Source organism: Narcine bancroftii, chromosome 7, assembly GCF_036971445.1.
Source record: "Narcine bancroftii isolate sNarBan1 chromosome 7, sNarBan1.hap1, whole genome shotgun sequence".
NCBI lineage: Eukaryota > Metazoa > Chordata > Chondrichthyes > Torpediniformes > Narcinidae > Narcine > Narcine bancroftii.
The window spans coordinates 48,790,087-48,811,070 of record NC_091475.1 but is presented as its reverse complement, the minus strand read 5'-3'; the positions used below and the strand labels follow the sequence as shown (position 1 = coordinate 48,811,070).

At 44.0% G+C, this 20,984-nt stretch overlaps 1 protein-coding gene across 3 annotated transcripts in view; it reads right to left on the bottom strand.

Annotated features, from left to right (window-relative positions):
- The window catches only part of LOC138738885 (beta-1,4-galactosyltransferase 4-like), a 50,744-nt gene extending 30,718 nt beyond the window's left edge, over positions 1–20,026 (bottom strand). Inside the window, exons 1-2 of one of the 3 annotated variants that reach the window (XM_069890020.1) lie at positions 19,881–20,026; positions 18,457–18,864 (exon numbers count right to left, since the gene is read on the bottom strand). The gene's annotated coding sequence lies outside the window, so the exon portion shown is untranslated. The remainder of the gene's footprint in view (positions 1–18,456; positions 18,865–19,880) is intronic. The other 2 variants (XM_069890019.1, XM_069890018.1) reach the window with 2 other exon arrangements.
- Positions 20,027–20,984: the final 958 nt, after the last annotated feature.

Below are 20,984 nucleotides of genomic sequence, written 5' to 3'. Positions count from 1 at the left end.
TCTCGAACAATTTGAAAAAGTAATGAGGGTTATTACAAAGGCCACAGGAATTTTTAGCCCTGCAGCAACTGAGTGCCGTCCTGCAAATTGTGGCCGAGGTAAAGGACCTCCATGTGACACCTGGGTATTTTGCGCCTGGAGAGGAGGTCCCACATATAACGGGACAAGGGGATTTTGAGAAGATAACTGTGGGACTACGACTGTTTATCGGACCAGAGGGGATAGGGACACAGGCCGAATTAAGCCTAGACCAGACATTTTGTTTCCGACTGCCACACGTAGCCCCACACGTCACCTTGGTGGTGTGTCAGCCTCACCAGCTGAAAGACGTGGGACAGATGGTCACGACTTTGCAGGAACATGATCACTGGCTGCGAGAACCCCAACACCGGGCAGAAAAGGCTTGCGAGGCATACGCTGACTTACAGTTGAAAGGAGGAGACATCCTCTTTCACTCCCGTGACACTGGTAGCATTCAGATGGGAAGAAAAATAGTGCCGCCGTTCTTCTGCCGAACCTGTCCGCCAGAGTCAATCCACTATAGATGGCTGGCTGCCCTAGCACAGGTCACCATGAAAGTGTGGGCACAGTCAAATACATGTGGGGTTTGTACCTACTGCCCCGCCGCATAAGGCGCCCCTGCCAGCGGTAAAACAATATTGCCTTTCTCCAACCACTGTTGAAGCCGTACGAGGCATCATTTAAGATCTGGAACGACAGTCCTTGTTCAAACATAAAGCCCCTGCAATACACTGATCTTGCCCATACCAAAGAAAGACAAGAACATCTGGAGATTTGTCCAGGACCTCAAGGCCATAAATGACATTGTGGTGCCAACCGCACCAGTCGTCCCAGACACACCACCATCCTGTGTGCCATGCCTGCCACCGCCTCAACTTTCTCTATCATTGACCTGTGTCCCACCTTCTTCTCCATACCACTTGCAAAAGAGAGCCAATACCTCTTCGCTTTTACCTATGAGGGCCAACAGTATACATGGACACGCCTTCCCCAGGGCTATACCGAAAGCCCAACCGTATACACAGCCGCTGTGCTAAGAGACCTGACAGAACTCACCCTACCTGGGGGGGATTCGACCCTTTTGCAATATGCGGACGACCTGCTAGTAGCCTCCCCCAACGATGCTGCATGCGTTGAAAATACCGTCGCTTTGCTATAACTCCTCGCCTGCTGGGGCCACCATGTCTCCATGCAGAAAATGCAATTCTGCCAGAAGGAAGTAAAATATTTGGGATATATTTTATAGGAGGGAGAGCAAAGAGTGGGCCCAGAAAGGATAGCAACTGTATGCCAGATAAGCAAACCAACCACAAAAAAGGGAATCATGTCTTTCCTGGCCATGGTGGGATACCGCAGACAGTGGATACCAGAATATCGAGAAATGGACGCAGCACTAAGAGCAGTGGAATGGACGAAGGAAAGAGAGCAAGCCTTTCTGAATCTTAAACAGGCTCAGATTCAAGTCCCTGCTCTAGGCCTCCCTAATTATGAGAAACCCTTCACGCTACACGGAGAAGAATGGATTTGCTTGTGGAGTGCTGGTGCAACAGCACGGAGGAGGGAAGAGGCCTGTAGCCTACTACTCCACCAAACTCCCATTAACTGTAATAGGGATCCCCCCGTGTCTGCGGCGGTGTCCACCACGGCAGAGATAGTAGAAAAATTGGTATTGCTGGTGCAGGATCGGCCATGCACAGTGGTCACGGATCATGGCGTACTACTGCTGTTCAACTCGACATCAACACAGCATTTCACCACAGCCCAAAGGACAGGATATGAGGTGGTAATGTTATCCCGACCCAATTACACTTACAAAAGATCGGGCTCTTACAACCCTGCCCATCTATTGCCTAAAACAGAAACGACTGCGTGGCACTGACTGAGCTTGTGACCAGCCCAAGACCTAACCTAAAGGCTAACCAATAGAAGCAGATATCACCTTATATATTGACAGGTCTTCACACCGGCCCCGGGATGAGGTGCTATATGCGGGGTACACCATAGTGAATGATGACAAAACTATCGAAGCATATGCCCTACCGGAACGCACCACCACACAAATGGCAGAACTGTTCACCTTAACTAGATCATGTGTATTGGCAGACGGAAAAAGATCAAATATCTATACTGATTCTCAGTATGCTTTTGGGGTGACTCACAATTTCGGCCAAATATGGAAAAATAGACGGTTCATAACAGTCAGTGGGAAGGGGAAAAGACATGTGGAAATGATAGAGGGGCTATTAGAAGCCATCCAACTCCTGGCAGAGTTGGCCATTGTTAAATGTCAGGCTCACACCAACCAGAACAATCCTGTGTCAAGGGGAAATGAGCGGGCCGACATGGCAGCCAAACTAGTCACCAGCCAACAGAACCCCATGTTACCCATGACCCTCAAGCGAGAGGTCAACACTCCCGAGCAATACCAAATGATACAGGAATTAGAATTGAAAACTGCACAGGAGGGGGTTTCTGCCCAAGAACGGCATATGTGGGAAACCCACGGATGCCAGATGGTCAAAGGCATATGAAAAAGTAACGATGGTCGAGTGATGTGTCGAAGAAGCCTGTACCAGCCTATAGTGCAGTTAGCACATGGATGATCCCTTTTGGGAAAGACAGGAAATGCTACATAACATGAAGCAAATTTGGTTTGCACCTGGAATCTCTACCAACATAGAACGGCAGGTGAGAAACTGTCTGATCTGTCAGCAAAACAATCGGGGGCACTCGCCTGCCAAATTTGATAAACTTCCCCCTGCTCACGACCCTTTTGAGAATTTGCAGATTGACTTTGCCCAAATGCCAGCTTATAGAGGGTTTAAATATCTATTAGTGATCATTGACATGTTCACACGATGGATAGAAGCGCACCCGATCAAAAGGGATGATGCTCGGACAGTAGCTAAGATTCTGATGAAAGAATTGATTCCCCGGTATGGGATCCCGTGTGGAATAAATAGCGACCAAGGCTACCACTTCATGTGGAAGATAGTGACTGCAGTAAGCGAAATAATGGGCATAGATTGGAAATTCCACATCCCGTATCAGCCTCAATCTTCTGGTATGGTGGAGAGATTAAATGGAGAAGTAAAAAGGGGGTTGGAAAGAACATGTGGCAAGACAGGACTACCCTGGCCAGAAGCCTTGCCTATAGTATTATACACCCTATGCAATCAGGTAAATCGCAATACCAAATTAACACCACACGAGGCTCTGATGGGGCGTCCTATGAGCATGGGAATAAGACCCCCTATGATGCCAGAAGAGGTTACCAAGGTTTGGATACAGGAAAGCACCCTAGCAAATGCCCAAGGGTTGTGTGAGGACGTCCTTCGAATGTATGATAAGATGAAAGCCGCCCAGGGACCGTGGCTGGAGGGAAACACCCACCCCTTTTTACCGGGAGATCAAGTAATGGTGAAAGCGCTCACAACTGTTCCTTTCTTCCCAAGGTGGAAAGGAACCTACTAAGTCTTCCTAGTCACAAGAACCGCCTAAAGTTAGATGCACTGGATGGCTGGATCCACGAAACCCAGTGTAAGCCATTCCAGGAGGATGATACAGACAAAGGCAATGCTTGCATGGACAACATTCAAGATACTGGGGCTAATAATGGGGGGGATTGACAGAAGTACCCACAGAGGAGACAGACAAGATCTTTCCCAAGGAGAACCCTGACTCTAAGGGGCTCTGGGATAACTCCACTATGCATTGTAGAATCGTCTGGAGTGGGTATGTCAGGGTTCCTGGGGTGCGGGGCGTCACCAGAACTAACAATAAGACCTCTCCAATACAAAACCAGGAAACTTACAATGACCTTTAGACCCCTGAGCCCCCCGGAGCTGAATGAATGGTGGCATCAATAGCGAGCAGATCCCAACTGGCGCAATCTGTATTGAAGAGTCAGCAATAAAGGGTCAATAACTTCAAATTCCTGGGTGTCAACATCTCTGAGTATTTGTCCTGAGGACTCCATGTCAATGCAATCATGAAGAAGGCTCACCAATCGCTATACTTTGTGAAGAGTTTTGGTATGTCATCAAAAACTCTTGAAAATTTCTATAGGTGTACCATTGGGAGCATTTTGACTGGTTGTATCACGTCTGGTATGGAGGTGCCAATTGTTATGAGACCCCAGAGGACCCCAAAACTCAGTAACAATAGATATTCACCAAGACAAATGGTTACTTAAACAAATGTTGCTTTTAATTATCTTTAAACATGAAAACAGGATCAAATTCTAACCTATTACTATTAATTTTCTTAACCTAACTTAACCCCCTTCTAATTAAGTGCATGTGTATGTAATGTGTGTATAAGTTAAGAAAAGTTCTTTGATTCACAGTCCAATCCTACTTCTCATTCCTCCAAGTTTATTGGTTGCAGGCAATTCTTATACTGTGCACAGAATTTAACGTTTATGAAGCTCACCACGCTTTGGTGCTTGAAAGGTAAATTGTTACTGCTCAGGAAGGTTCTTGATGATTTTTTCAGAGAGATGTTTGTTGTTCACTGGACACAAACTGATTCCTTCTAATCAGCCACACCAGTATCTTGCCGAAGAAACTTCCCCATCAGGATTTTCCAGATAATAACCACTTTATTTCAGGTTACCCCAGAGTTCCTTTTTATTTCCCTTATTTAAGTGAAACATTAGGCAGCCAGTCCTCTCCTCTTGTATGAATCACAAAGGCTTTGACCAGGCTGAACTAAGAACTCACAACCCATTTTCAAAATGGGGTTTTTCCACAAGCTTGCCAGTGTGTCCTGTTTCAGTCCCAGCTGCTGCTGCTGAACTATATTCTCTCTCTCTCTCTCTCTCTCTCTCTCTCTCTCTCTCAGAGAAAAGCATGTTTTTACTCCCTTTGCTTGCAAAACCACATGATCCTCTTAGAACTGCAAACTGCCCTCAGACAGCCTGAGGCTCCAGATCTAATCCTCCGAGTTCTTTCATCTGTTGCTTTTCAAAACAGCAATCCATTAGTGAAGTCTCTATAGGCACACCCCAAAGCTTTTGCAAAGGCACTTGGAGCCGGACTGTCTCGCTTGACCAGAGCTCCAGTATTTTAAATAAGATCTGTTTTGAAGTGCTTGTATGTGACCTACACTAAAATTTATTTCCTTTAAAACATTTCTATATACAGTATAAAAAACAACATAATCTGTCACACAATGCACAGGACAGAAAAAAAAACTGCTGAGTTGTTAACTCAGCCAGCGACATCATGGGCATCAGTCTTTTTTTTTTAAACTTTATTTAAGATTTTATAACATGAATAATATATAGGATTACATTTAAAAAAAATGGGCATCAGTCTTCATTCCATCAAGGTGAGGAAGTGTTGTCTTCAGAAAGGACCTGTATCCTCAAGAACCCCAACCACCCAGGCCATGCCCCCTTGGTATTGCTACCATCAGGAAGGAGGCACAGGAGCCTGAAGACGAGAACCCAAGGACTGCTTCTTTCCCTCTGCCATCAGATTTCTGAATGCAGAAAGAACCACAGAGAGTACCTGACTTTCTCCTATTCTTTAGCACTATTTATTTATTTTATAATGTAATTTATACTAATGTTTGCACCACAATGAAACTGCTGCAAAACAACAAATTTTGTGACATGTTCATGTCAATAAATTCTGATTCTGAAGATTTCAGTAATTCCATGGAAATGGCTTAAGGATATTATGATCCCTGATTGGTAACAATATATTTTCCAAAATGAGATTAGAGTTACATTTTCCTGCTTTTTCGTGTCTTTTGAATCTTTATCATTGGGGGGCAGTGTGATGCAGTAGGACTGCTTGGCAGAACAGATTGGTTGCTTGCCTGTTAAGTGGAAGATCCTACTTCTTTCATGCTTCATTGGAACTCAACCTCTGGGTGTACAAACAGCTGCTGTCTGCTCACTGCAGCTCAGCTATTGATATTCAGGTGACTTTGCTCTGGTGAGTGGCCCCCAAAAGTCAAATAGCTTCCCATTACTTTGTGCACCAAAATAAGGACAAGAAAACAGTTGGTACAAACACACAGCTTCATTTACATCTGTTTTCATTGCTGCCAGAGTGTAGCATTGTGGCTTCTTTGCCCATCACATTGCAAATTCAAGATGGAGGCAAATTTCTGTGGACAGCTAAATTTAATGAATGTGTTCCATAGTCTCCACTGATGGATGGAGTGAAAGGGTTTGAAAGCCACCCCCACCCCATGTATTTTTCAAATTGGTGCTTGGAGTAAATCATTTTCACCGTCCCCCTAGAAGGGCAGAGTCCACTCAGTGATTGCACTCACTTGTCAGGAAGGCGCAACAGCGACGGCACTCTCTGAGAAAACTGAAGTGGGCAAGTCGCCATCGTTAACTTTCTACTGGATGTCTATCGAGAGCATCCTTCTGGCTGCATCACAGTGTAGTACTGTGTGGTGCAGAGAAATGGATCGGAGGTCAATCCACAGGACCGTTAAGAGTGGCAGAGAGAATCCTAACATCTTCCTCATCTATGTAATCTACTGGGATCATTGTCTGAAGAGGTCATGCAAAATCATCGAGGATGCCTTCCACCCTGAACACAGAAGCTTTCAGCTGCTCTCATCAGGAAAGAGGTATGGGAGTATCAGAGCCTCCAGGCTGAGGAGCAGTTTCTTCTCATGGGCAGTGAGAATGCTGAATGACCAAAAGAACTGCTCACACTAACTGTCCATGATGCTCACATTTCCAAAACAATATTTGTTTTTTGGTACATATGAATATTGCACATGTATTGTTTATCTCTATGCATGTGTGACTGTGTGTTTTGCACAGAGGACTGGGGAACACCGTTTCATTGGGAGGCAGTTCAGCAACGGAATCAGACATTTTGGCGCCCAGAGTTTGGGACTGGCCCGACAACCCCAGCATTGCAGCTTTTCAGAAACATTTTGGGATTTACTGTTATACTTCGGTTCATGTTTGGCACAGGCCCAGCTCCTCACGGTATTGTAGCACTGTCTGAACGCCCAGCATTTCAAAAACCACTCCCTGAACCTCTGGCATTTTAGAAACTGCTGGCTGAACCCCCTGTGCTGCAGGAACTCCCTCTCCCCAGGAAACCACTTTCCCTGGCAAATATTTTGCATTTATTGTTATAGTTATTAAATAATCATAAAAATAAACACAGTGTTCAGGCAGTGCTGCAACACAGGGGCTTCAGGCAGGGCATCAGGAGGGAGTCAGGCAGCAGTCAGTGAGTGGGGCAGCGGGTCAAAATGTCCAGCACAAAATGTCCAGTACCAAATTGTGGATACCAAACTGTGAAGGCCAAATGTCCCGCACCAAAATGTGGGACCAAAATGTTCTAGACCCATTCAGGAGAACTCTGGCATTGAGTGAGAACAGGGAGATCTCTCAGTAATTATTACAATTTAAGCAGTTTCCTTTCCTTTTTAATTTTTTTAAACTTTTTCACACTATGAACCATATTAATCAAAATACACACAAACATTTCCCTCTTGAATATACACAGCTTCATTTTCTCCCCTTTCCCCCCTCCCTTCCCTCCATCCTTCCCACCCCCCTCCAAACCCATTAAACATTCAACATATACAATACAATAACCCATTAAACAATGTCATCACATCACACAATGAAAATAAACAAGAAATTTGTGTAATCTACTTTTACACACTGGGTCAGTTCATTTCGTCTTCTTCTCATTCTATCATTTTAGGGGTGGAGGTCCATGGTAGGCCCTCTCTGTTGTGTTCCATGTACGGTTCCCAAATTTGTTCGAATACTGTGATGTTATTTCTTAAATTATATGTTATTTTTTCCAATGGAATACATTTATCCATTTCTATGTACCATTGCTGTATTCTCAGGCTATCTTTTAATTTCCAGGTAGACATAATACATTTTTTTGCTACAGCTAAGGCTATCATAATAAATCTGTTTTGCGCTTCATCCAATTTGAGGCCTAATTCTTTACTTCTTATATTCTTCTTCTTCTTTGGCTTGGCTTCGCGGACGAAGATTTATGGAGGGGTAAAATGTCCACGTCAGCTGCAGGCTCGTTTGTGGCTGACAAGTCCGATGCGGGACAGGCAGACACGGTTGCAGGGGAAAATTTGTTGGTTGGGGTTGGGTGTTGAGTTTTTCCTCCTTTGTCTTTTGTCAGTGAGGTGGGCTCTGTGGTCTTCTTCAAAGGAGGTTCCTGCCCGCCGAACTGTGAGGCGCCAAGATGCACGGTTTGAGGCGATATCAGCCCACTGGGGGTGGTCAATGAGGCAAGCACCAAGAGATTTCTTTAGGCAGTCCTTGTACCTCTTCTTTGGTGCACCTCTGACACGATGGCCAGTGGAGAGCTCGCCATATAACACAATCTTGGGAAGGCGCTGGTCCTCCATCTGGAGACGTGACCTACCCAGCGCAGTTGGATCTTCAACAGCGTGGATTTGATGCTGTCGGCCTCTGCCATCTCGAGTACTTTGATGTTAGGGATGAAGTCGCTCCAATGAATGTTGAGGATGGAGCGGAGACCACGCTGGAGGAAGCGTTCTAGGAGCCGTAGGTGATGCCGGTAGAGGACCCATGATAGAAGAAAAATCTCTGGATTTTTTGGTATGTTGCTTTTTGTGATTTTATTTAATATCTGATTTAGATCTTCCCAAAACTTTTCCGCTTTCTCACATGCCCAAATTGCATGTACTGTTGTTCCCATTTCCTTCTTACAGCGAAAACATCTATCTGATAATGTTGGATCCCATTTTCTTTAACTTTTGGGAGTTAGTGATATATAACCTGCGTAAACCAGTTATATTGTATCATGCATAACCTCGTATTTATTATATTTCTCATAGTTCCAGAGCATAACTTTTCCCATATTTCATTTTTTATCTTTATGTTTAGATCTTTTTCCCACTTTTGTTTGGGTTTATAGCTTATTTCATCATTTTCTTTCTCTTGCAGCTTGATGTACATGTTCGTTATAAATCTTTTAATTATCATTGTGTCTGTAATCACATATTCAAAGCTACTTCTTTTGGTAATCTCAGTCTGCTTCCCAATTTGTCCTTTAAGTAGGTTTTCAGTGGTGATATGCAAACATTTTACCATGAGTTATTCCATATTTGTACTTCATTTGTTCAAATGATAATAAATTATTTCTCAAAAAACAATTTTCTATTCTTTTAATTCCTTTTCTGTCCCATTCTCTAAAAGAAAGATTATCTATTGTGAAAGGGATTAGTTGATTTTGCGTCAATAATAATTTTGGTAGTTGGTAATTTGTTTTTTTTCCTTTCTAAGTGAATCTTCTTCCAAATGTTGAGCAGATGGTGCAGTACTGGTGAATTCCCATGATGCACCAGCTTTTCATCCCACTTATATAATATATGTTCAGGTACCTTCTCCCATATTTTATCTAGCTCTATCTTGGTCCAATCTGGTTTATCCCTTGTTTGATAAAAATCTGATAGATATCTTAATTGTGCTGATCTATAATAATTTTTAAAGTTTGGTAGCTGCAAACTTCTGTTAATTTATCTAGTGCTATCCTCGGTTTCCTCCCCTTTCCATAAGAATTTCCTTATTATTCTTTTTAGTTCATTGAACAATTTCTCTGTTAAGGGAATTGGTAACAATTGAAATAGGTATCTTTTGAAATATCTATCCTTGGGAAGATATTCATTTTAATGTAATTTACCCTTCCTATCAGTGTAAGTGGCATATCTTTCCAATGTTCTAAGTCATCTTGTAATTTCTTCATTAATGGCTGATAATTTAATTTGTATAGATGGCCTAGATTATTATCTAGTCTAATAGCTAGGTATCAGGTTGCTTGTGTTTGCCATTTAAATGGTGATTATTTTTTGAACTTTGTGTAATCCGCATTATTCATTGGCATTGCTTCACTTTTATTTACCTCGATATTTCTCCATATTCCTTCAATTTCTTACGTAATTCTTTTATTGATAATTCTGGTTCTGTATACTATGATGTCATCTGCAAATAGACCAATTTTATATTCCTTCTCTTTTATTTTTATCCCTCTTATTTTATTTTCTGTTCTTATCAGTTCTGCCAATGGTTCTACTGCTGAAGCGAACAGTGAGGGAGATAGTGGACATCCCTGCCTAGTTAACCTGCTTAATTTAAATTGATTCGATATATATCCATTTACTGTCACCAACATCAATGGACCCTTATATAATGCTTTAATCCAATTAATATATTTTTTCTGGTAGGTTGAACCTCTGTAATACTTTGAATAAGTAATTCCATTCTACCCTGTCAAAGGCTTTCTCTGCATCTAAAGCAACAGCCACTGTTGGCATCTTATTTCCTTGTATTGCTTGGATTAAGTTAATGAACTTACAGATATTGTCCGTTGTTCGGATTTTCTTAATAAATCTAGTTTGATATAGTTTTACTATTTTTGGTACATAGTCGGCCAAACTGTTTGCTAATAGTTTTGCTATTATCTTATAATCTGAGTTAAGTAGAGATATTGATCTATACGATGCCTGTGTTAGTGGATCTTTCCCTGTCTTTGGTACTACTGTAATTATTGCTGTTTTACATGAATCTGGCAAGTTTTGTCTTTCTTCTATCTGGTTCATTACTTCCAGGAGAGGAGGAATAGTAACTCTTTAAATGTTTTATAGAATTCTATTGGGAGTCTGTCCACCCCCAGGCATTTTATTGTTTGGTAGCTTTTATAATACATCTTGTATTTTCTCTTTTTCAAATGATTTTATCAATTTGTTTTGCTCCTCTTCTTGCAATTTCGGAAGTTTAATTTTAGCTAGAAACTCATCTATTTTGTCTTCTTTCCCTTTGTTCTCAGTTCAGTATAATTGCTCGTAGAATTCCTTAAAGTTTTCATTGATCTCTGTTGGGTTATATGTAATTTGTTTGTCCTTTTTCCTTGATGCCAATACCATTCTTTTAGCTTATTCTGTTTTAAGCTGCCAAGCTAGTATTTTGTGTTTTTTTCTCCTGTAGTTCATAATACCTGCTTTTTTTTTCCCATTATGTTCTTCTCCACCTTATACTGTTTGTACTGTTTCGTATTTTATTATTTTGTCCGCAAATACAATTATTTTTGTTGCACCTTCCCTTGTTGCTAGTTCTTTTTCTGTACTTACTATTTCCCTTTCCAGCTGTTCTATTTCCTGATTGTAGTCCTTTTTCATCTTAGTTACATAACTTATTATCTGCTCTCTGATCAAAGCTTTCATTGCATCCCATATTATAAATTTGTCTTTCACTGATTCCGTATTTATTTCAAAGTACATTTTAATTTGGCGCTCAATAAATTCTCTAAATTACTGTCTTTTAAGTAGCATGGAGTTTAAGCTCCATCTATATGTTCTTAGTGGGATGTCCTCCAGTTCTATTGCTAATAACAGAGGTGAGTGATCAGATAACAATCCAGCTTTATATTCCATTTTCCTAACTCTCCCTTGGATATGGGCTGACAACAGGAACAGGTCAATCCTTGAGTATGTTTTATGTCTACTCAAATAATATGAGTATTCCTTCTCCTTTGGGTGTTGTCTCCTCCATATATCCAAAAGTTGCATTCCTGCATTGACTTCACCATAAATTTGGCTACTTTGTTCTTTCTGCTCATCTTTTGTCCAGTTTTATCCATATTTGAATCCAAATTAAGGTTAAAATCCCCTCCTATCAATATATTCCCCTGTGTATCTACAATCTTCAAAAAAATATCTTGCATAAACTTTTGATCCTCTTCATTAGGTGCATATATATTGACCAAATTCCAGAGTTCTGAATATATCTGACATTTTATCATAACATACCTCCCTGCTGGATCTATTATTTCTTCCTCTATTTTGATTGGTACATTTTTATTGATTAAAATAGCTACACCTCTGGCTTTTGAGTTATATGATGCTGCCGTTACGTGCCCTACCCAGTCTCTCCTCAATTTCTTGTGTTCCACTTCAGTTAGATGCGTTTTCTGCACGAATGCTATATCTATTTTTTCAGTAAATTTAATAGCCTCTTCCTTTTGATTTGGTTATGTATTCCGTTAATATTTATAGTCATACAGTTCAACATGGCCATCTCATACTCTGTTTATATCACATTTCCGCTTCCTCACCACCATCTTTCCCCTTTTCATTTCTCAGTTTTCTTTTTTTGAACGCACTGTATGACAACATTTCTAAAACATAAAATACTTCAACCACTCCCACATCTAAAATTCCCTTAACCCCAAGTGTCGTTCCCCCCCCCACCTCTCTGAGTTGCCCCTTGTTCCTTGCCGGGCAACCACAACTCCCCTCTTCATTCGGACTGTGAACCCGTTTGCAAGTGTCAACTGATTTCACAATGACTGTTATTCTCTCCCACCCAACCCCCTCCAGAAAAGTCTTTTATCTTCACATTACAACAAAGCTCCCCCTCTTTTCTTCTCTTTTTCATTTTTCTTTTTTCTTTTCAACGCTCGCGTCGGCAAAGACTCAGAAACCTGGCCAGGAATCCTGGCATGGTGTCGGCAAGTACAACGACAATGGGCGCCTCCTGTTGGAGCTCTGCGCAGAACAGCGGCTTGTCATTACAAACACCCTTTTTCAGCAGAGGGACAGCCTTAAGACTACCTGGATGCATCCCCGATCCAAACACTGGCACCTCCTGGACTACATCCTGTGCGTGAAAGTGACAAACGAGATGTGCTCCACACCAGGGTCATGCCTAGCGCGGAATGACACACTGACCACCGGCTGGTTCGCTGCAAGCTCAACCTTCACTTCAAGCCAAAGCCCAGGAACAGTAAAGCCCCCAGAAAGAGGTTCAATGTTGGAAACCTGCAGTCAGACGAAGCGAGAGGAAACTTCCAGGCAAACCTCAAAGCAAAGCTCGACGATGCAACCCGCCTCACGGACCCGTCCCCTGAAACCCTCTGGGATCAGTTGAAGACTACCATACTGCAATCCACTGAAGAGGTACTGGGCTTCTCCTCCAGGAAAAACAAGGACTGGTTTGACGAAAACAGCCAGGAAATCCAGGAGCTGCTGGCAAAGAAGCGAGCTGCCCACCAGGCTCACCTTACAAAGTCGTGCTGTCCAGAGAAGAAACAAGCCTTCCGTCGCGCATGCAGCCATCTTCAGCGCAAACTCCAGGAGATCCAAAATGAGTGGTGGACTAGCCTCGCCAAACGAACCCAGCTCAGCACGGACATTGGCGACTTCAGGGGTTTCTACGAGGCTCTAAAGGCTGTGTACGGCCCCTCACCCCAAGTCCAAACCCCGCTGCGCAGCTCAGACGGCAAAGTCCTCCTCAGCGACAAGATCTCCATTCTCAACCGATGGTCAGAACACTTCCAATCTCTTTTCAATGCCAACCGCTCAGTCCAAGATTCCACCCTGCTCCAGCTCCCTCAACAGCCCCTAAGGCTAGAGCTGGATGAGGTCCTCACCCGGGATGAGACATATAAGGCAATCGAACAACTGAAAAGTGGCAAAGCAGCAGGTATGGATGGAATCCCCCCAGAGGTCTGGAAGGCTGGCGGCAAAACTCTGCATGCCAAACTGCATGAGTTTTTCAAGCTTTGTTGGGACCAAGGAAAACTGCCTCAGGACCTTCGTGATGCCACCATCATCACCCTGTACAAAAACAAAGGCGAGAAATCAGACTGCTCAAACTACAGGGGAATCACGCTGCTCTCCATTGCAGGCAAAATCTTCGCTAGGATTCTACTAAATAGAATAATACCTAGTGTCGCCGAGAATATTCTCCCAGAATCACAGTGCGGCTTTCGCGCAAACAGAGGAACTACTGACATGGTCTTTGCCCTCAGACAGCTCCAAGAAAAGTGCAGAGAACAAAACAAAGGACTCTACATCACCTTTGTTGACCTCACCAAAGCCTTCGACACCGTGAGCAGAAAAGGGCTTTGGCAAATACTAGAGCGCATCGGATGTCCCCCAAAGTTCCTCAACATGATTATCCAACTGCACGAAAACCAACAACGTCGGGTCAGATACAGCAACGAGCTCTCTGAACCCTTCTCCATTAACAATGGCGTGAAGCAAGGCTGTGTTCTCGCACCAACCCTCTTTTCAATCTTCTTCAGCATGATGCTGAACCAAGCCATGAAAGACCCCAACAATGAAGACGCTGTTTACACCCGGTACCGCACGGATGGCAGTCTCTTCAATCTGAGGCGCCTGCAAGCTCACACCAAGACACAAGAGAAACTTGTCCGTGAACTACTCTTTGCAGACGATGCCGCTTTAGTTGCCCATTCAGAGCCAGCTCTTCAGCGCTTGACGTCCTGCTTTGCGGAAACTGCCAAAACGTTTGGCCTGGAAGTCAGCCTGAAGAAAACTGAGGTCCTCCATCAGCCAGCTCCCCACCATGACTACCAGCCCCCCCACATCTCCATCGGGCACACAAAACTCAAAACGGTCAACCAGTTTACCTATCTCGGCTGCACCATCTCATCAGATGCAAGGATCGACAATGAGATAGACAACAGACTCGCCAAGGCAAATAGCGCCTTTGGAAGACTACACAAAAGAGTCTGGAAAAACAACCAACTGAAAAGCCTCACAAAGATAAGCGTATACAGAGCCGTTGTCATACCCACACTCCTGTTCGGCTCCGAATCATGGGTCCTCTACCGGCATCACCTACGGCTCCTAGAACGCTTCCACCAGCGTTGTCTCTGCTCCATCCTCAACATCCATTGGAGCGCTTTCATCCCTAACGTCGAAGTACTCGAGATGGCAGAGGTCGACAGCATCGAGTCCACGCTGCTGAAGATCCAGCTGCGCTGGGTGGGTCACGTCTCCAGAATGGAGGACCATCGCCTTCCCAAGATCGTGTTATATGGCGAGCTCTCCACTGGCCACCGTGACAGAGGTGCACCAAAGAAAAGGTACAAGGACTGCCTAAAGAAATCTCTTGGTGCCTGCCACATTGACCACCGCCAGTGGGCTGATATCGCCTCAAACCGTGCATCTTGGCGCCTCACAGTTTGGCAGGCAGCAACCTCCTTTGAAGAAGACCGCAGAGCCCACCTCACTGACAAAAGGCAAAGGAGGAAAAACCCAACACCCAACCCCAACCAACCAATTTTCCCCTGCAGCCACTGCAACCGTATCTGCCTGTCCCGCATCGGACTTGTCAGCCACAAACGAGCCTGCAGCTGACGTGGACTTTTACCCCCTCCATAAATCTTCGTCCGCGAAGCCAAGCCAAAGAACAACAAAGCTCCCCCTCTTTTCTTCTATTTTTCTTTTTTTGACCCCTCCTCTTTTTATTTCTTTTTCCCTCCTTCTCCCTTACTTCCCTTTTCTTCTCTCCTTTAGTTCTTACTTGTACATTATTTTTATATCTTTATATGTAGTTTGTCATCATTCTTTGTTCTTGTTACACCTCTCTTTCTGTCTTGCAGGCATTCTGCAAATTCTCGTGCTTTCTCAAGATCCGAGAACAGTCTGTTTTGCTCCCCTGGGATAATTATTTTAAGTACCGCTGGATATCTTAACATAAATTTATAGCCTTTCTTCTATAGGATTGATTTTGCTGAGTTACACTCCTTCCTCTTCTTTAAGAGTTCAAAACTTATGTCTGGGTAAAAAAAATTTGTTTGACCCTTGTATTCCAATGGTTTATTGTCTTCTCTAATTTTATTCATTGCCTTCTCCAATATATTTTCTCTTGTCATGTATCTCAGAAATTTTACTAAAAGGGATCTTGATTTTTGTTGTGACTGTGGTATGGGGCTCTTGGTTCCTGCCACATTGACCACCGCCAGTGGGCTGATATCGCCTCAAACCGTGCATCTTGGCGCCTCACAGTTCGGTGGGCAGCAACCTCCTTTGAAGAAGACCGCAGAGCCCACCTCACTGACAAAAGGCAAAGGAGGAAAAACCCAACACCCAACCCCAACCAACCAATTTTCCCCTGCAACCGCGTCTGCCTGTCCCGCATCGGACTTATCAGCCACAAACGAGCCTGCAGCTGACGTGAACATTTACCCCCTCCATAAATCTTCGTCCGCGAAGCCAAGCCAAAGAAGAAGGTGTGGGGCTAATGTTCTGTGTGCCCTTTCTATTTCCATTCCTTCCTGTACTTCTGGCATTCCCAGGACTTTTGGGATCCATTCTTTTATAAATTCTTTCATATCTTTGCCTTCTTCATCTTCTTTAAGGCCTACTATCTTTATATTGTTTCACCTACTATAGTTTTCCATTATATTCATCTTCTGAGCTAACAACTCCTGTGTTTCTTTAACTTTTTTGTCACTTTCTTCCAATTTTCTTTTTAAGTCGTTCACTTCCATTTCTACCAATTTTCTTTTTAAGTCGTTCACTTCCATTTCTTCTGTACTTTTCATTTTTCTTTTCATTTCACTAAATTCTAGTGTCAACCATTCTTTTAATGCTTTCATTTGTTCTTGAAAGAAAATATATCTATGTACTGTCCATTCATTTTACCTCCTATTTCTCTGTGCAGAGCTTGGTGTTCTTCTTCTTCTGGTTCTGCTCTTGGGTTTGTGTCTTCCATTTCTCTTCCTTGTATCTGTGATCTCTTCTGACTTTCTTGTTGAGCTGCTTGTCTCAGTTTGTTGGGTATTTTGTTTCATGGTTTCTTGATGTTGGTCCTCTTCTGGGCTGGTTTTCTGTTGTGTCTCTTGCTTCTGTTTTTCTTTCTCACCCCTTTCTTTCCCATTGCTTTCTTTATCTTCCAGCTGGGAGCCCTGTCGTCGGGCATCTCTCAGCTGTTCGTGCTGTGGAGTGAAACTCCACAGCTGGTCCCCCCTCCCGTCGGTGTTCTCCTTGTCATGTGCATGCGCAGTTGTGCACCTGTTTGGCTCAGTGAGCCATTTTTGCAGTCCCGCGGTCGGTGGGTCATGACCCTGCGGGGTCTCCACTAACCTCGGGGAGTGAGCTCCTCTTTCCATGGCGGGTCCCTGCTTTTTCATGCAGGTAAGGCCTTCACCTTTCTCTTCCGGTGACTTTCCTTCTTTTATTTCCTGTTGTTTTTTGATTTTCTTTCTTAGGTGCCATTTTCTCCACACCTTTATTTTTTATTTGTTGTGTTTTGTGTATCTGGGGCTTTGCTTTTTCACTTTTTTTCTGGAGAGGGCTCGTATTCTCCTAGGCCACTACTCCATCACGTTACTCCTCCTCAGTTTCCTTTCTTGATGATGGCTCCAATTACTGACTCTCTGGGTCCCCTGGTATTTCCACATTCCCAAATGTGGGCAATGAGATCATTGAAATGTTATTGTACCTCTTCCCCGTCAAATTTTAGGTTCTGTAGAGAAATTGTTTATTTCTCAAGAACTTCTCAATCTCCATTGATACACCCCACCAGCAGCAATTGAGAGACACAAACAGAAGGGTTAAGTTTAACACAAAATACATTAACTAATTAACAATAATAGAATTATTTCAATAAACTTAACCCCCAAACATAAGACTTTATGGAAACTCTACATTAACAAGATATTCCCAAGGTGTATGTGGGGGTAAAAAAATCCCACACCATTTCAGTCCAAGCTCAAAGTGCCCTCCCAAAAAGGACCCAAAACAAAACCTCAAGTCAGTAATGTCAAGCCTGTCAGTCAAAAAAGAACAGCTCGCAAAGTTTGGTCTCCAGGCTGGGGATTCTTAGTTTGGTTGCATGATGATCTTTGAGTTGGACGTGAAATGTGATCATTAGATTTATGATCACTTTAGGCTTATGACTTTCCTGAGTTTCGAATGTGGCAACAACCACCTTTGATTTCTTCACATGGGAATTTTTATCCAGTGACCTCCTAGTCATTACACAAGGTTCACGCCTCCGAAGTCCACTTTAGGATTAACAAGTGGCCTTCTGTCACATAAGTCTTCCCCTCTAAACACCCTGTCTTGGGTCGTCAAGTGACTCCTATCACACAAAGTCCTTCTCTTGGAAGGAGACTGGAAAAGCCCAGATCAGTCACATACACTCACACTCTGGGTGTCAGTGTGGCGCAAACTGCTGTCAGGTCAACAGTGCTAGCACTCATAGACAATGTAGCTCAGTCTTCTTTCTCCCACTGTGGGTGAGCATATTCTCCAACCAACTGACTAACCCGTTCAAAAACTCAGCGTACTGGGCTCTTCCATGCCTCAGCCTGTGCCTTCAGCTCCCCTATTGGTGGAGAGAGGTTGACAGCAGTGGGCGCGCTTTTGACAACTGTTAGTTTTCCCAGCGCTGTTACTTTTTAAAATTTTTTTCACTTCTTGCACTGAGTCATATCAATAACAACATCCACAAATGATCATTATCAATATATAGACAGTGACATTTCCTCTTTCCCCCTTCTATCCCTCTCCCCTCCCCACCCCTTTAAAAACCAATAAATAATAAAACACATAAAACAAAGAAATAACAAAAAACAAAAAAGTCATATTGTCCACTTTCACATCTTTAAATCTTATTGTGCTCACAATTATACCGTTTTAAGAGATGGAGGTTTGTGGTCGGCATTCTCCAACGTATTTTATGTATGGTTCTCAAATTTGTTCGAATAATGTACACTTGTCTTTCAGATTGTATGTAATTTTTCTTTTGAACATGTCCAAATTGCATGTAATGTTGTTCCAGTCTCTTGATTACAGCAAAAGCATCTATCTGATGCTGTTGGGTCCCACTCTTTTAATTTCTGAGGAGTAACATATAATCTATGTAGGCAGTTATAGTGCATCATACGTAATCTCGTATCTCTCGTGTTCCTCATTGTTCCTAGACATAACTCCTCTCATGTTTCATTCTTTGTGTTTAAATCTTTTTCCCAACTTTGTTTCCGAGCACTGTTTCAGCATTTCACATGCAGCGTTCAGTAGAGAAGTCTGCACCTGGAGCAACAGATACAGAAAATGATCCCTGCAAATTGAATGGTGGATTCATTTGGAAGGACTGTTTGAGGATCCAAAGTGGAAATGAGGGAGCAAGGATCCTGGTGATCACTTTCATGTGCGGATGCATCAGGCTGTGCATGGAACCAAAGTACAAAGACACTAAATGTAGTTCTACCTGCCAGGAATTGTGAAAATGTAAACAGAGATAAAGACTGGCTGGAGACTGTGGGGAGTTCCCTGAGCAGACTGTAGCTCACAGACAAGTACCACAGGTGGCTGGCAGTGAGAAACTTCCTCTTAGATCCTTCCTGTAGAATAGATCGATCACCTACAATTCACGTTTTCCCTGACCGTGGTGGAGTGGATCGAGTCACCCACTTCTTTGCAGACTGTGGATTTGCTCAGTGTGTGAGGAGAAGGATGCAAGGGTCCTTGTCAGGGTTCATCTCCAGCAGTAGCATGAGAGGACTCTCTGATTTACAGGCTGTTCCCAGGGAATCAATTGGTCTGCCTGAAACTTGTTAGTCTTTCAGTGCACGGAGATGGAGGTGAGGGAATGCTGCCGACTAGAATGCACAGAGGGGTTGTGCGGAAGGAACACTGTCCAATGTTCTTCCATGACTAGGCACAGTCCCTCTAACAACACGGGGTGGGGGGATGCCACAGTGGGGGCAATGGTGTAAATAGACCTCTGTAATAATGTACATGGATGGGAGCGTATGGCCATGCCACCAAGAGACTTTGAACTGGTTTCGTTTTTGTAAATAATATTTATCATTATCAGAAAAACCCCTCTATTTTTGAAGAAAAACAAGTTGGAGACCCTGAAAGTTAGTGCGGGAGAAGGTGGAAGGGCAGCATCTTTCGGTCCGAGGGGGCGATTGGTGGGGTGGGAAGGGATGGGATGGGATGGTCGGCTGCCCAAGCCTCAACGAAGGGAGCACGAATTTAATTCACCCGACGCCCCGCGTCCTCCAGCCGCACCGGACAAGACAGAAACCAAGGGCACTTACCCGCTGCGGACACCAGCCTCGCGACGAGAGGCAGCCACGGGAGCGGGAGCGGGAGGGGGCGCTGTGGCTCGGAGAGGGAGCCCGCCCACGGCTTCCACTGGTGGCCAGGTGCAACGGTCGCAGGAGGAGGCGGAAGGGGTGCGCGCCCCGCCCCGCCCCGCCCCGCGAGTGAAGAGCTGCTGTCCCTGCGTCCGGGTGGGCTGCTCCTCGCAACCCAAAGCAGGGACAGGCAGAACAAGAATGCTTATCACTGAAGAATAAAACTCCATTACGTCTTGGTCAGTGGAATAATCGGTGAGAAGGTTTAATACGTAATTTCAGGCCTTGATTGCACATACTTTATACACGCATCAAGAGAAGGCTGTAAAAGTTTGTCAACACATCAGATGGGGTGAACCTTTGACAGTTCCCCTTTGGGAGTTAGAAATTTTCAGCTTGGAAGCGTGGTGACGAACTGTTGGCGTTTCTGAAAATCAAAATCTCGGTGTAAGATTGGCTATGAATTGGTGCAAAAGGAGAGAGTGAGGTTCACTGTCCAGCCAGCAGCCTGAGAGCAGAGGGGAAGAGGCTGTTTTTGTGCCTTTGCGTCCTCGTCTCCAGGCTCCTTCTTCCCAATGGTAGCAATGTGAAGAGGGCATGTAATTACACCACTTGGTCACCAGGGGTCATCCCGGTGACCTTCTACATAAAGCAGTCCAGGGTTACAGTCTAGCCTTTCACGATCGTCTTACAGAGAGACAAGACCTCTTAGTGTACATATTAGTTTATTAAAGCTGTCTTATACTCGCACTGTTGGTGTGGTTATTGTCAGTACAATTTAATAAACTAATATAGCTACTAGGATGGAAGCTGCTTCTGTTCCAACACGCATTCTCGAACACCTGGAGACTCTTCCTGAGGAATGGAATCCGGGGACGACGAGCACGCACGTGCTTCCGAGGACAGAGACGCCGAGGAACCGCTGTACTGGAATCGTGGTGGAATGCAGGGAAGTCCACAGAAGTACGATAGGGCAGGTAATAAACGGCCAAGAGCCCCGCCTGCCCGTGGGTTCGCCGGTACAGGCGCCGCCGACCCTAAACCCCGGTCCGATCAGAAAGGGGC